This window comes from Euprymna scolopes, chromosome 2 (assembly GCF_053919585.1).
Source record: "Euprymna scolopes isolate OS-2025 chromosome 2, ASM5391958v1, whole genome shotgun sequence".
In the NCBI taxonomy this organism is placed as follows: Eukaryota; Metazoa; Mollusca; class Cephalopoda; order Sepiida; family Sepiolidae; genus Euprymna; species Euprymna scolopes.
In genome coordinates, this window is record NC_136483.1 from 121,067,669 (window position 1) to 121,080,981 (window position 13,313).

General features: G+C 35.3%; 1 protein-coding gene across 1 annotated transcript in view; it reads right to left on the reverse strand.

The window, feature by feature from the left end:
• LOC145295662 (borealin-like) overlaps positions 1–6,936 on the reverse strand; it is an 86,093-nt gene extending 79,157 nt beyond the window's left edge. The window contains exon 1 of the mRNA XM_080141486.1: positions 6,918–6,936. The gene's annotated coding sequence lies outside the window, so the exon portion shown is untranslated. The remainder of the gene's footprint in view (positions 1–6,917) is intronic.
• Positions 6,937–13,313: the final 6,377 nt, after the last annotated feature.

Consider the following 13,313-nt stretch of genomic DNA (forward strand, 5'->3'; position numbering starts at 1 on the left):
TATACAATCTAATACTGATAAAAATGAATTATGAATTTAGGGAACAAACAATTAGAGAAACATAAAACAAACAATTCTTGGCCTTCAGGACAAGACCACAGTGTAGTAGTATCTGTTCTGATGCTACAATTCACTTTTTCTGTCCTCAGTTGGTGGAAGACAAATTTTTCATGACTAGGACAATTTTTATTTTTGTTCCTATCCAGAGTGCCCCTTCTTCGGGAGATGGATTTCCCGCACAAGATTATCTGTTGAAATATTTAAATAACTATTACTTTTAATACAGAAATTATATTTAAAGTTTTGGTTTTCTATTCTTCTATGTTCATGTTCCCATGTTTTTCATCAAAATGTGTAGCGTATTTTCATCAGTTACATGGTTAGAAATCCTATATTCGGCTATACTCTTCATTTTCATATCAGTGCAGAATACATGTGTTAGAATAAATTGCTTTGACTCTTTGGATTGGAATTAAGGATTCCGCCAATATTGATTTCTCGAAAACACGTGTATACTTTTAAGTTGATAAAACCTTTACGAAAGGCATTCCTGTTTATTCTTCTTTTATCTCTACTTATCATTTCAATTTTATCAACTTAAAAAAAAAAAAAAATGGGCCAACTACTGCGGCCAGACAGATTCAATGTACAACCAACAGCTCCGAATTCAGAAAAATCAATAAACACTGGAAACTGACGTTCGAGTATTACTTACGCACTTTAAACAATGGGAAAATAGAAAATAATGCACAAAATCTCTTCGCCTTGATTAATTCAGTATCAGCGACAATATTCAAAATAATAAGTGATGCTACAGATTACAATGGCGCCATAGAAACGCTAGACGCTGTTTACATAAAACCGGCAAACGTTATATTTAACCGACATCAACTTCTGATGAATAAACAGAAACCAGCACAAACTATGGACGATTTCATGCAACAACTGGAAGTACTTGCCAAATCTTGCAAATTTCCAGCAGTAAGCGCTGAGGAGAACAAAAAGCAATACATCTGTGATGCTTTCATTAGAGGCATCTCCTCCTCGTCTATTCATCAGTGCCTACTTGAAAAAACATTCTCAACTCTACAAGAAATCTTTAGGTCTCTAGAACAAGTGGAGAAGCATACGATAAGCTTTGATAACCACCCAAACATAGCCGCTACCGTAATTAAACCAGAAGACACTCCCTTAGTCGCTATAAAAGGAAATACCCTACCAAAAGGAATTTGTTTCTTCTGTGGGAACACACGACATTCACGGGCGATGTGTCCTGCACGTAACACCAAGTGTAGGAAATGTAAGAAAAATGGCCATTGGGTGAAGGTATGTAAATCTTCCTCCTCCACTGCTGCTGTGTTATACGACCCGGACTCCCCCCCCCAATCTCTTCTGACTAGGAACGGATGCCAAAGACATTACATACACGAAATGCAAAATAAATGGGCAAGTAGTGAACACTATGGTGGACTCTGGCAGCGTGGAGACGTTTATCAGCAAAAATACAGCAAGAAAGCTGAAACTTTTTATTATTCTCAAACAGAAAACCGTAGCATTGGCGGACCCTAATCATCATGCCAAAATCATCGGCGAAACTATTGTTGACATCTCCCTAAACAATAAAAACTACCACGCCATGATAGTGGAAGCAATTAAGGACCTGTTCATTGATATGATTATTGGAAAAGACCTCCTAAAACAATATAAAACTGTGACCCTGAAATTTGACGATCCCAGAGAAGAACTTGTTATCGGAGCAATGGGCAAGAGGGACAGTTTTCCATGTATCAAAATTTCTCTTCCTCCCCTTTTCTCTCATCTTTCTACACAGACGACCCCTATTGCCACCAAATCTCATCATCACTCATTCACTGACAACATATTTATTAGAGAGGAAACTGACAGAATGTTGAGGGAAGGCATAATAGAGCCCTCTATATCTCCTTGGTGAGCCCAAGTTTTAGTGACCTCTAACAAGAATCAAAAAAAAAAAGAATGGTGGTTGACTACAGCGACACCATAAATAGATTTACATAACTGGATGCCTATTCCATGTCTAACATTAATAAAATGGCTGATGACATAGCTCTATACAACGTTTTTACAATGCTCAACCTGAAGTCTGCTTACCATCAAATACAGTCACGCCGATCGGAAATACACAGCATTTGAAGTAAATGGAAAACTTTACCAATTTACTTGTATCCCTTTTGGCGTCACTAACGGAGTAAGTGCCTTTCAAAGATGCATCGATGGCATTGTAGAAAGAGAAAAATTAACAGACACTTTTGTGTATGTATACAATGTCACAATATGCGGAAAGGATCAAAAAGAGCATGACTACAACCTTCAAAGGTTTTATAATGTAGGGAAAAGATACAACATCACGCTCAACTAAAGTAAAAACATCATTTCTGCTACTTCTATCACATTTCTTGGTTACACAATCGAGAGCAATCAAACCACTCCTTGAAATGCCAACGCCTCTAAATTTCCAGTCTCAAAAACGAATAATTGGTATGTTCTCTTACTATAGTAAATTCATTCGAAACTTTTCTCATAAGATACTGCCTCTCAACCATAACAAGGAATTTCCACTACCCCCGTCTATTCTAAATTCTTTTCAGACGCTGAAGACCAACATAAGAAATGCTACCCTTATAACTGTTGACCCGGATAAAGAATTTGTAGTAAAAACTGATGCCAGTAATTACTGCATTGCTGCTACTCTAAACCAACAGGGTAGACCTGTTGCATTCTTTTCTCGGACAATAAACCCGAATGAGATTAGACATCATGCTGTCGAAAAAGAAGCTGCTGCGATTGTCGAAGCTCTCCGAAAGTGGCGACATTTTCTACTCGGGAGACATTTCAAAGTTATTACAGATCAAAAGAACATCAGTTTTATGTTTGATAATAAGAGGAAATCTAAAATTAAAAATGATAAGATATGTCGTTGGCCAGAATGACACAATTCAAATTCAGTATTGTTTACTGTCCAGGAATAGAAAATACAGCTGCTGACACATTTTGTTGCATCTCTGCATTAACGCACACTTTGCAAGACCTCCGTGACTTGCATGCTACACTATGCCATCCTGGTGTCACGCGATTCAGCCACATCATCAGGACAAGAAACCTTCCTTTCTCTTTAAAACAAATTAAAAATATAACGGACTTGTGCTCCTCCTCTGAAACCTAAATTTGCCAGTTGTAACAAAGGAACACTCATACAGGCTATGCTACCTTTCCAGCGATTAAACATCGACTTTAAAGGCCCTTTACCTACTTCCATGCATGGTAACAAATACTTACTCACTATAATTGATGAATGTACTCGCTTTCCCTTTGCCTTCCCCTGTAAGGATATGACTAGCAAAACCGTGATCCACTGCCTAAACCAACTATTTTCAATTTTTGGTATGCCCAGTATGATACACACTGACCGGGCTGACGACTTCCTTGCAGGACAAATCAAAGATTACTTACGTGGCAAAGGTATTGCCACCTCTAAAACAAGTAGATACCACTCTGAGGGTAATGGGCAAGTTGAGAAACTCAATGAAACTTTATGGAAGGCCATCCAAACGACCTTACACTCTAGCAACATGAAACTGCCCCATTGGGAAGATATACTACTAAACGCTCTCCATTCAATTAGGTCGTTACTATGCACTACCACTAATATGACTCTTCATGACAGAATGTTCAAATATAGTCGTAAATCTTCCTCCGGAATTTCTGTTCCCACTTGGGCGAAACCAGGCCCAATATATGTCAGAAACCATACTAAGTCTAGTAAGTTCGACCCTCCAGTAACCCCTGCTACCCTATTAGACATCAACCCCTACTATGCTCATGTACAACTACCCTCTGATGTGGAAACTACTGTCAATGTGCGAGACCTGGCTCCTAACTCCTCAAATCAAGAAGACCAACACAATGAAAACAATCCTGCAAGCCCTGAAGCCCCTAAAGAACCACCAACTGACGAAGACAATACCTACGTGAAGGAGAAGAATCTCTTTCCTGATCCTGAAAATATCCATGCTCCCCAAGATGTGGATGCTGAGGACCAAAATCCCTGTGAGTCAGTGCGGAGATCGTCCAGAATGCGACGATTTCCAAGTAAATATAAGAACTTCTTAACCTTGTACTGAACAGACTAAATTTAACTTCTGTAATTCCATACTTGATTATTGTTGAAGGGGAAAATGTTAGAATAAATTGCTTTGACTCTTCTGGAAATAAAGGATCGTAGTTATTCCCCTTGGCCGGCATTAAGGATTCCGCCATATTGATTTCTCGAAAACACGTGTATACTTTTAAGTTGATAAAACCTTTACGAAAGGCATTCCTGTTTATTCTTCTTTTATCTCTACTTATCATTTCAACATGAATACGAAAATGAAGTTCACATAACTACTAAAAGACAATCATACTATAATGTGAACATTGATTAAAAACTAAGAAAATATAGTAAACATCTACGATATTAAATCAGGGTGGTGGTGAATTTGGGAAGGGACATTATTATTATTATTTCACTCATTAGGAGTTGTCTCACAGGCCATCATCAGTGATTTCTCACTGGCAGTAACCTGTGGCATTTGCTGGAGACTGAGTGACAACAAGTTTCCCTAGATTTCCAATGTTCTCCACCTCTTGACCACTCATGCAGATAATTGCACGCAACAGCCATTTGCCATTGATTTCTCATTGGCGTCGGCTATTAATTTATCCTGTGGTTTGGATGACAAAATGCCTACCCAAGGTACTAGATTTGTACTATACACTTCCAGTGGAGGTCTGGTTAGTATTCTCCCACTTCGGACGTTCCATCCTCCCTGACCCTTCGTAACTAGTTGGTGTGGTGCCAGTTGGTGTCATCTACAGTTTTTTTGGCACTTCACGGGAAACGTGGACCCTGCGTGAACAGGTTTTAATTTAATGACTTGTCCCTGAGGTTTTCTTTCACTTTCTTCGTATATATCTCATACACTTTTTTGTAATCGAACATGTATTTTATTTTTTGAATTTCTTATATTTCTTTAATTAAATTTGATTCATACTTTTATTTCATGCTTGTTTTTATTTTATTTTCATTTTGTTTTAATTTATTTTTATTATTATATTATATTTTCCATACTATTTTTTAAATTTTTTGTTACATTTATTTTTTATACATATTCAAATAATGCTTTTGGCCTTTTTTTGTCTCAAATAGTACCTTCAAAAAAGTTTTCTTGATTAAATAAACCAATGAAAACCTTTTGCGTATGCGCTTTTTAAGGAGCAACTATTAAATTAAAACCCGTTTATGCAGGGTCTGCATTCCCTGTGAAGTACTTTTTTTTTTATTATTGTAATAATAATAATAATAATAATAATAATAATAATAATAATAATGGTGCTTGTGCAGTGTATGCACCGTGCTATATTTTAGATAGGATTTTCAAGTTAAATTAAATTTTTATGGTATCTTTTGTTTTCATTAAATTGTTAGGTGAAAGTGAAGAATAGTTAGAAACCCCCTCCCCTCCTGTTAAGAATGACTTTCTAAATAACGTTATTATTTCAGCACGGTACATACAACATTTATTTATAAGATAAAACACAAGAAAATATGTTAACTAAAATTTAATGTACTCTTTATTTGTAGTTCATATCAAAACGTTAATTAAAACTGATTAATTAATGAATTTTTAAGATGAATTTGTGTTCGTATGTTTCAGGAGAGAATAGAGAATTTCCTATTTTATTTCCCATTTCAGTCATGTAAATTATTTACAGATAAAATGTTATAAAACAAACAAACAAAAACTTTTAAGTTTTAAATATATTTCAAAGAAATAAAATATTGAATTCATCGAGCGTTTTAGTTAAAAAAAACAACAACAAAACAACAAAACAACAACAAAAATAAAGCAAAAAACTGTCATGGAAAATGCTTCTAAGTTTAAAATATTTGGAAATGCTCAATGAAAAGTTTTATTTATTATTTAAAGAACGGAATGAAAAATATTCTCATATAAAAATTGTTCATTTTGCAGTTTAAAAAATAAAATAAAATGAAATATTCGACTTCCTTTGATAGAAATAAAATTCCTTCGATAGAAATAAAAGTTCACTTACCATTATATATTGTTAGATTAAAATTATCCCAATGTGCAATAGAAACCGATGTTAAGAATGTGTGAAAAAATATTGAATAATTCGACCTCCTATTTTTACAAGCTTATAACTACTTGAAAAATGGAATTCAAACCCTAATTTTTTTTTCAATTAAGGGAGCAAAGACCAAATCTTTTTAAAAATAGCAGGTTTAATAGCAAATTATGCAATATTTGTTTTTTTAAATCGGTTTTCTGTAAAAAAAAATTAGAAGAAAATCAACGAAATTTTTCTTTCTTACGTTATAAAAAATCGATATAAATTCGAAAAAAATCACTTACCATTAAAATACTATTGAATATTTAGTTCCATTCTTCATTGTTCAGAATTTATCCGTATTTATATTTTAAATTCCATTTTTTTTTAAATAAAAGAATTTTTTAAACGACTGTTTGAAAAAAAGCGCCATTTTTAAGTCATCATTTGTCCTTGTTTGAACTACGGATGGACAGAACACAATAAAAACCACATGTTTATGTTAGACGTGTAGTCTTGAGCCTGGAGAAATATGTGTTCCTATAGTTTAATAATAGTCAAATTTTACTTATAAGATTTTGCCTTTTTAAAAAAAAAACACTCTAGGAAATTTATTTTTTTCTTTTCTCAAAGAAATACACAAATTTTTGATTTATTATATTTTCATTCTTTTTTGTCAAACGAAATAGTTTTTTTTTTTTTAAATATCTAAAAAAGGAAAACATTGAATGAAATAGAAAAAAATCTTGCCAGCGTCCAATACTTACTGGACCATATAAGCAGAACATAGGCTTCCAACTAAAAAAAAAAAAAAAAAAAAAAATCAACGTGGTTTAAAAAAAAAATTTTTTACACTTTAGACTTTGCAGGTAAATTTTCAGAAAACACTTCTTTTTTTTTGTTTTAATTTACAATATATTATTTATTGATCTTTTATCTTCAATTTGTGATATATAAAACTTTGGTACATTAATTAATTATTTAAATTTAAATAGACATTTAAAAATGGGGGATGGGATTAAAAAAAAAAACGTTTGTCTAGAATATTATATTCGGTTTATTGGAAAGGGCATAAAATTTCACATTGACCCTGAAAATATCGTAAAAATTGAACCAATAGAAAAATTTTGATGGATTTTTAAAGTTTAAAAATTGAAAAATATTTAACTCGTAAAATTCAATTGATTTCATTGTGTAAAAAAATGGCAGCATGAAAGCGCGCCGGCACTTTGTAAACACTGTTTTTTTTTAAATAAAAAATAATATTTTTATTACTTTTTATAAAACTTTAATAGTTTATTTTGGAAGTATAACCCATAAAGAAAATAAACAACCCACTTTTAAAAGAGAAATTACGAGTTTTTTTTTTAAATATTTTTTTCGCAGTTTCGTGCTAGGGGTGTCAAAAATTCCCCCAAAATTCTGATACACCTAAATGTGCAATTATGATTCTTGTAATGATAATCTAAATGGAAAATTGTTTTTTTTTCTTTAGGAGAATAAAAAAACATATAATCACAACAACCATAATATAAGGCACGAAAAATATTTTTTATGGCCACATGGTTGAACACCGGACATTTTAGGCGCTTTTATGCCTTTACCTACGTTGATCTGGTAATGACGTCACGTTGTCATGTTCACTGGCCTACTCTCTCGCGGTACGGGTTCGAGCCTGCCCGCCTACTACCACTTTTTTTTTTGTTTTGCTCAATACACACCTCCAAACACCCGGGCAACGCCAGGCACCCAGGTTAGTATTTAATAAAGTAAATGCTAAAAAAATTCATATCATTGAAAAAACAATGTGAGCAAAAAGAAACATAAACAGTAAGACTGTAGGATTTTATTTATTATTTTATGTAAAATTTGAACCAAGTATTAATTATGTTTGTAAAGTATACATAAAAAAATAAAATTGTGTCCAAATATTTAACAATTTGTTTCAGTACGATTTGGTTGACGGACCATTATTTTTTTCACCTCGCGGTTTTCACCTGACACTGGTACTGCCAGATCTTCCAGGGTTGCCAGACTATAATAAATATTTGAAGGCAAATTTTTCAGGAAAAAAGGCCCCAAAAAGCTAAATTCAACAGCAAAGCCTTTTTTAGATAAAAAAGGCCAAATTGAAAATTAAAGAAAAGTTGACTTTTAACAGTTTTTTTCTGCATTAGTTTTGTCGGGTTTTCTTGACAAAAACGGTACCTATGAAATTGAAACTGAAAAAATATGCCCCCCCCCTCCACCTTCAAGCATATTTTTCAGTTCTAATTTAATAGGGAACGGTTTTATTGTTAATATTTAGGCAAATAATTTCATTACAATACATTCTACAGTTTATATATTTTTAACATTATACAAGAAAACGTTAAAGGATATTTAATACTATTTTAATATTAAATGATTTAAGGAAAAGTTGGTAAATTTGTAGATGAGAACTGTTGTGGACTGGTGGATATATTATACATCCACCAGTCGTACAAAATAGGAAAAATGGGAGAAATTGGGAAAGGAAAAATAAATTGCTTTGAGGAAGGAACGAACAATACGTTTACTTGAATTAAACGAACTAGGATTTATTTCGTGAAGAAACAAGTGAAAAAAAAGGGTACAACATGTGTTCATGTCCACGTTCGTCTCTCGCTGTTTACTGGTGAGGAGGAAAGTCTGTTGTAGTATAGAGAGAGATAGAGAGAGAGAGAGAGAATGAGAAAAAGTCAATCCAGGCCATGGAGATAGAAAATGTATAAAGTGTACATACTGTCTGTTAGCTTGTGCCCCCTACATAGTAGCAGGGGACGTGACGCGCATGGGCGCCCTGAAAAGGAGGGGGGGCGAATGGTCCAACAACCGCTCAGCTTGAGAGCTAAATTGAAAAGGGCTGGAAACAGCTTGTCTCTTGCTTTTATAATTGTTTCCGGTGGTCTTTTGCGCATGTGTGGATTTCCTTTGAAAGAGAAGTGACGTCGACCACTGTGCATACGTTAGCGTGTGTGTGTATACACGTGAATGTGAGTGTATGTACGCGAACGTGAATATATGTGCGTGTGTGGACGTGCGCGCGTATGTTTGTGTGCGTGTATGTATGTGACAAGTAATATAGCTTGAGATGTGAACGCGTGTTTTTGTGTGAGACTAGAAAAGGTTCCCACAGAACTCTAAGGTGCTCCCGTCCCCCAAAATAACAGATAGATCTACTTTTTTAGACAATTACATTTGAATATCTTGAAAAACTTGGGTAAAACAATTTAGAATTTAGAGTGAGAGATCAGTTTCGCATATAAATTTAACATAAGTTGATCACCCATTTCTAACAGGATAGCATTTTAAGAGCATATAACCAGAATTTCTTCTGTGAAAGAAGATAAATTGTGTTTTTTACAAGATTATTAACATAAATTATTTAAATACTAGCAGGACCCGTTAACCAGTGTTGCCCAGTGGAATCATCCCTTCCCCTTTAAAAAATTATATACCAATTCATACCATCCAAAAAATTCCAACAAAAACCTAACAGCCAGCCATGGTTCTCCCCCCAATGTGCTGCTGCCACTGCACACAGAAATCACTTTTTCCATAGCTCCCAACGTAATAGATGCACTGAAACTAAAGCTGCTTTCAGAACCGCCAGCAACCACTGTAAAAGAGTAATAAAAAATGCAAGACAACTATATGCGCAATCTGTTAAGTCCAAAGTAACTGAGCAGCGGCTTGGTTCCCACCAGTTCTGGCAAATAGCAAATAGAATCCTGAACAGAAACGTGCATTCTATCCCAACCATTATCAATGGACCAGAGGTCATCTCGACAGCATCCGACAAGGCCAAACTATTTGCCAAAGACTTTATGGCAAATTCTACCCTGTGTGACGAAGGCCATCAACTCCCCATATTCCCTCCTATAACAGACAACACGCTATGCAACATACAAATATCTGTGCGTGAGGTCGCCAAGCTAATCAAGAACCTTGACTTCAGTAAAGCAACTGGTCCCGACAGTATTCCAATTATAGTGTTAAAAAAATTACAACCAGAACTTGCCCCCATACTTTCCAAACTGCTTAAGCGTTGCCTTAAGGAGAAGTGCTTTCCAACACCCTGGAAAACCTCATCAGTATGCCCTGTATTTAAGAATTCAGGTGATAAGTCATCCCCCTCTCAGTACAGACCAATAAGTCTCCTGTGTGTCATGATTAAGTTGCTGGAATCCACAATAAATAGAGAAGTAGTCAACCACCTCAGCAGAAATAACCTTCTTAGCGACACGCAATATGGTTTCCGCTCTGCTAGATCTACAGCAGATGTGCTAACGGTTATATCTCATAGGATTAGCGAATCTCTCGACAAAGGCTTAATTTCTAGGGCAATTGCTCTCGACATATCAAAGGTCTTCGATAGGGTTTGGCATGAAGGCCTACTACACAAGATTTCCAGCTACAGTATAACAGAAATGTTTTCTCTATCATCGTCATTTCTCTCAGATAGGCTCATAAGAGTAGTTGTTGATGGGCAGAAATCAGAGGCCCACAGTATTAATGCTGGAGTCCCTCAGGGATTCATACTGGGCCCAATTCTCTTCCTGATCTACATCAATGATCTCCCAAAACACATACTAAAATCTTTTGTTGACATCTATGCTGATGACACGACCATCTATGGCAACACAACAAAGGCCGTAAATGATGATGTTCTCTCTGATTCTCTCTCCTCTGATCTTGAGCGTGTGGTACAGTGGAGAAAGAGGTGGCTGGTTACCTTTAATGCATCTAAGACCAAGCTCCTATCTCTACATCATAGACGCTCTGATCCCCATCTGGCATCAATTGAAATGGATGGCTCTCGTCTAAGGGAGACTCCAGGCTTTGACAAGCTCCTGGGTTTGACCTTTACACCTGATCTTAAATGGAACACATACATAAAGTCTGTGGCCAAGGTCGCTGGGGAAATGGTGGGATCCTTCTACCGCTCCAGAAGATATCTCACTAATGATGCAATTCTCTATCTATATAAGAGCCAAGTACGTCCAAAGATGGAGTACTGCTGCCACATCTGGGCGGGGGCTGCTAAAAACAGCCTATCCTGCCTTGACAGAATACAAAATAGACTCCGTGTCTTGGTGGGGGATGCCCTTTTCTCTACCCTGCAACCTCTTTCCCACAGAAGAGACATAGCGAGCCTGTCATTGTTCTATTGTTATTTCCATGGCAGGTGCTCGTCTGAGCTCCATTCTCTGGTCCCCCCTCGCCAATCTTTCTCAAAAAACACCCGACTAGCTGAAACCACCGTCAATAATTTTCCCCACTCCCTATCTGTGCCTAAATCAAAACGTAGATACCATGAACAAAGCTTCTTTCTTAGAATTGCACGCCTGTGGAACTCTGTTCCGCTTTCCTGGTTCCCTCCTGACTGGATGTCTTCAAGTCCAACACAAACAAATTCCTGATAAACCGCCCCCCCCTAAGTAATGACACCTTACCAATTCTCCAATACTATTGCTACACTATCCCTTTGATTACTGTACACACAATAACCCTTATCCCTGAGTGGCCATTGGGCCTTGATAAGTGGTGAACTCCATGTAAAAAAAAAAAAAATGGTTGTTGTTGTTGGCCAACCTCAACCTCCTCATGTTAAGAACAGCCGTCGGAATACACACCCGACCTTCTCATGCTAAGAACGGCTTTCAGAATGGACTCCCCTAACCTCCCAATGTTAAGAACGGCTTTCAGAATAGACTCCCCATTGTGTGTGTGTGTGTGGGGGGGGGTGTCAAAATATTTGCCCCAAAATTATACGTTGATAATTGTTGTTAGGATACCACCCACAAATACTATAAACCAACAAAAAAATTGGGGGGGGGGGGACAGTGTCCGTCGGAGAGAATTAAATTTGTTGCTTATGCGTGCATACAAATCTGGTGGCCACTGATATAAAAATGCATAATACAAGTCTTATATTTCAAAAACTACTTGTATCTGCCAATTATAAATAAGATTTTCTTAATCAGCATAGTCGAAAACCTATTAAAGCCGGCATTTTAAAGAAAAGTGTGAAGGTGGAGCTAACATAAAAAATTTGCCTATAAAAAAAGATAAACAAAGGTAATGTATGTGCAGTGTCGATAAAGAGTCAGGGAAAGAGGAGTAAACAAAATACTCCACAGGAAGTATAATTTGTCTAAAATCAAACATAACGACTAACGGCCATTTTGTAAGGATGGTTGTCAAAGTATTCGCCCCAAATGTAACCTTAATAATATCATATAAGGTTTGATAAGCCGCTAAAAAAAAAAAAAATCGAAACATAAAAAATGATACCCGTACATTTTTTTTTCAGGATTTGTTTTTGTTTGGGGGGTGGGATAGTGGCGTGTTGTTAATGTGTGCATAGGTAAGTTTAAGGTTATTAATATTTAATTTTCTGTTTATGAGCATTTATTATGTTTGTATTTGGTTCATTTTTTAAAACCGAGGAGATAAGATTTTTGGTGTATATACCTATTTTTGCCTAATACATATTTATATCAAAGAGTTTTCTTGTTAATTTATTTGGAACTGATATTTTCACCTGTGTATTTTTATGGGTAAGCACCAGGACAACATTAAGAAGTTTGTAAAATTAAAATTAAATTATATCTATATTCTAAAGTAGATGAGGAAACTCAGCTATCCCTCCTAAAGATGTGATTCTACTTTTTCCAAATAATTACATGTGAACATCTAGAAAAAAATACTTTATAATTAATAAGTTTCGCATATAAATTAAACATAAAATGATCCTCCATTTTCGGGCCATCATAACTTTTTAGGGTAGTTAACTTTTTTCTATCTCTAAGTCTGACTAGCAAAATTGTAAAACCAGATGAAATCGCCTTAAAAAGTAAAAAGCACAGAATTTATCTCCCATAGCAAAAATGTGCCCCAGTTTAGATGAATTTTTCTTTCACTGACCAAGGACAGACTAAATAAAGTATAGTATCAGAACAAGTACTATGCTTTAACGTAAGGATTGATTCACAACTGGGACAGATTATAATAAAAGAAATGTTTGTAGGCGATATAATTTTTTTTAAGATTATGACATAATTAATGCTTTGGAGTTAGCATCTATTTAGTATTACACATGAACTCTGAAGAAAACATTAAAATGAATAAATATGCTA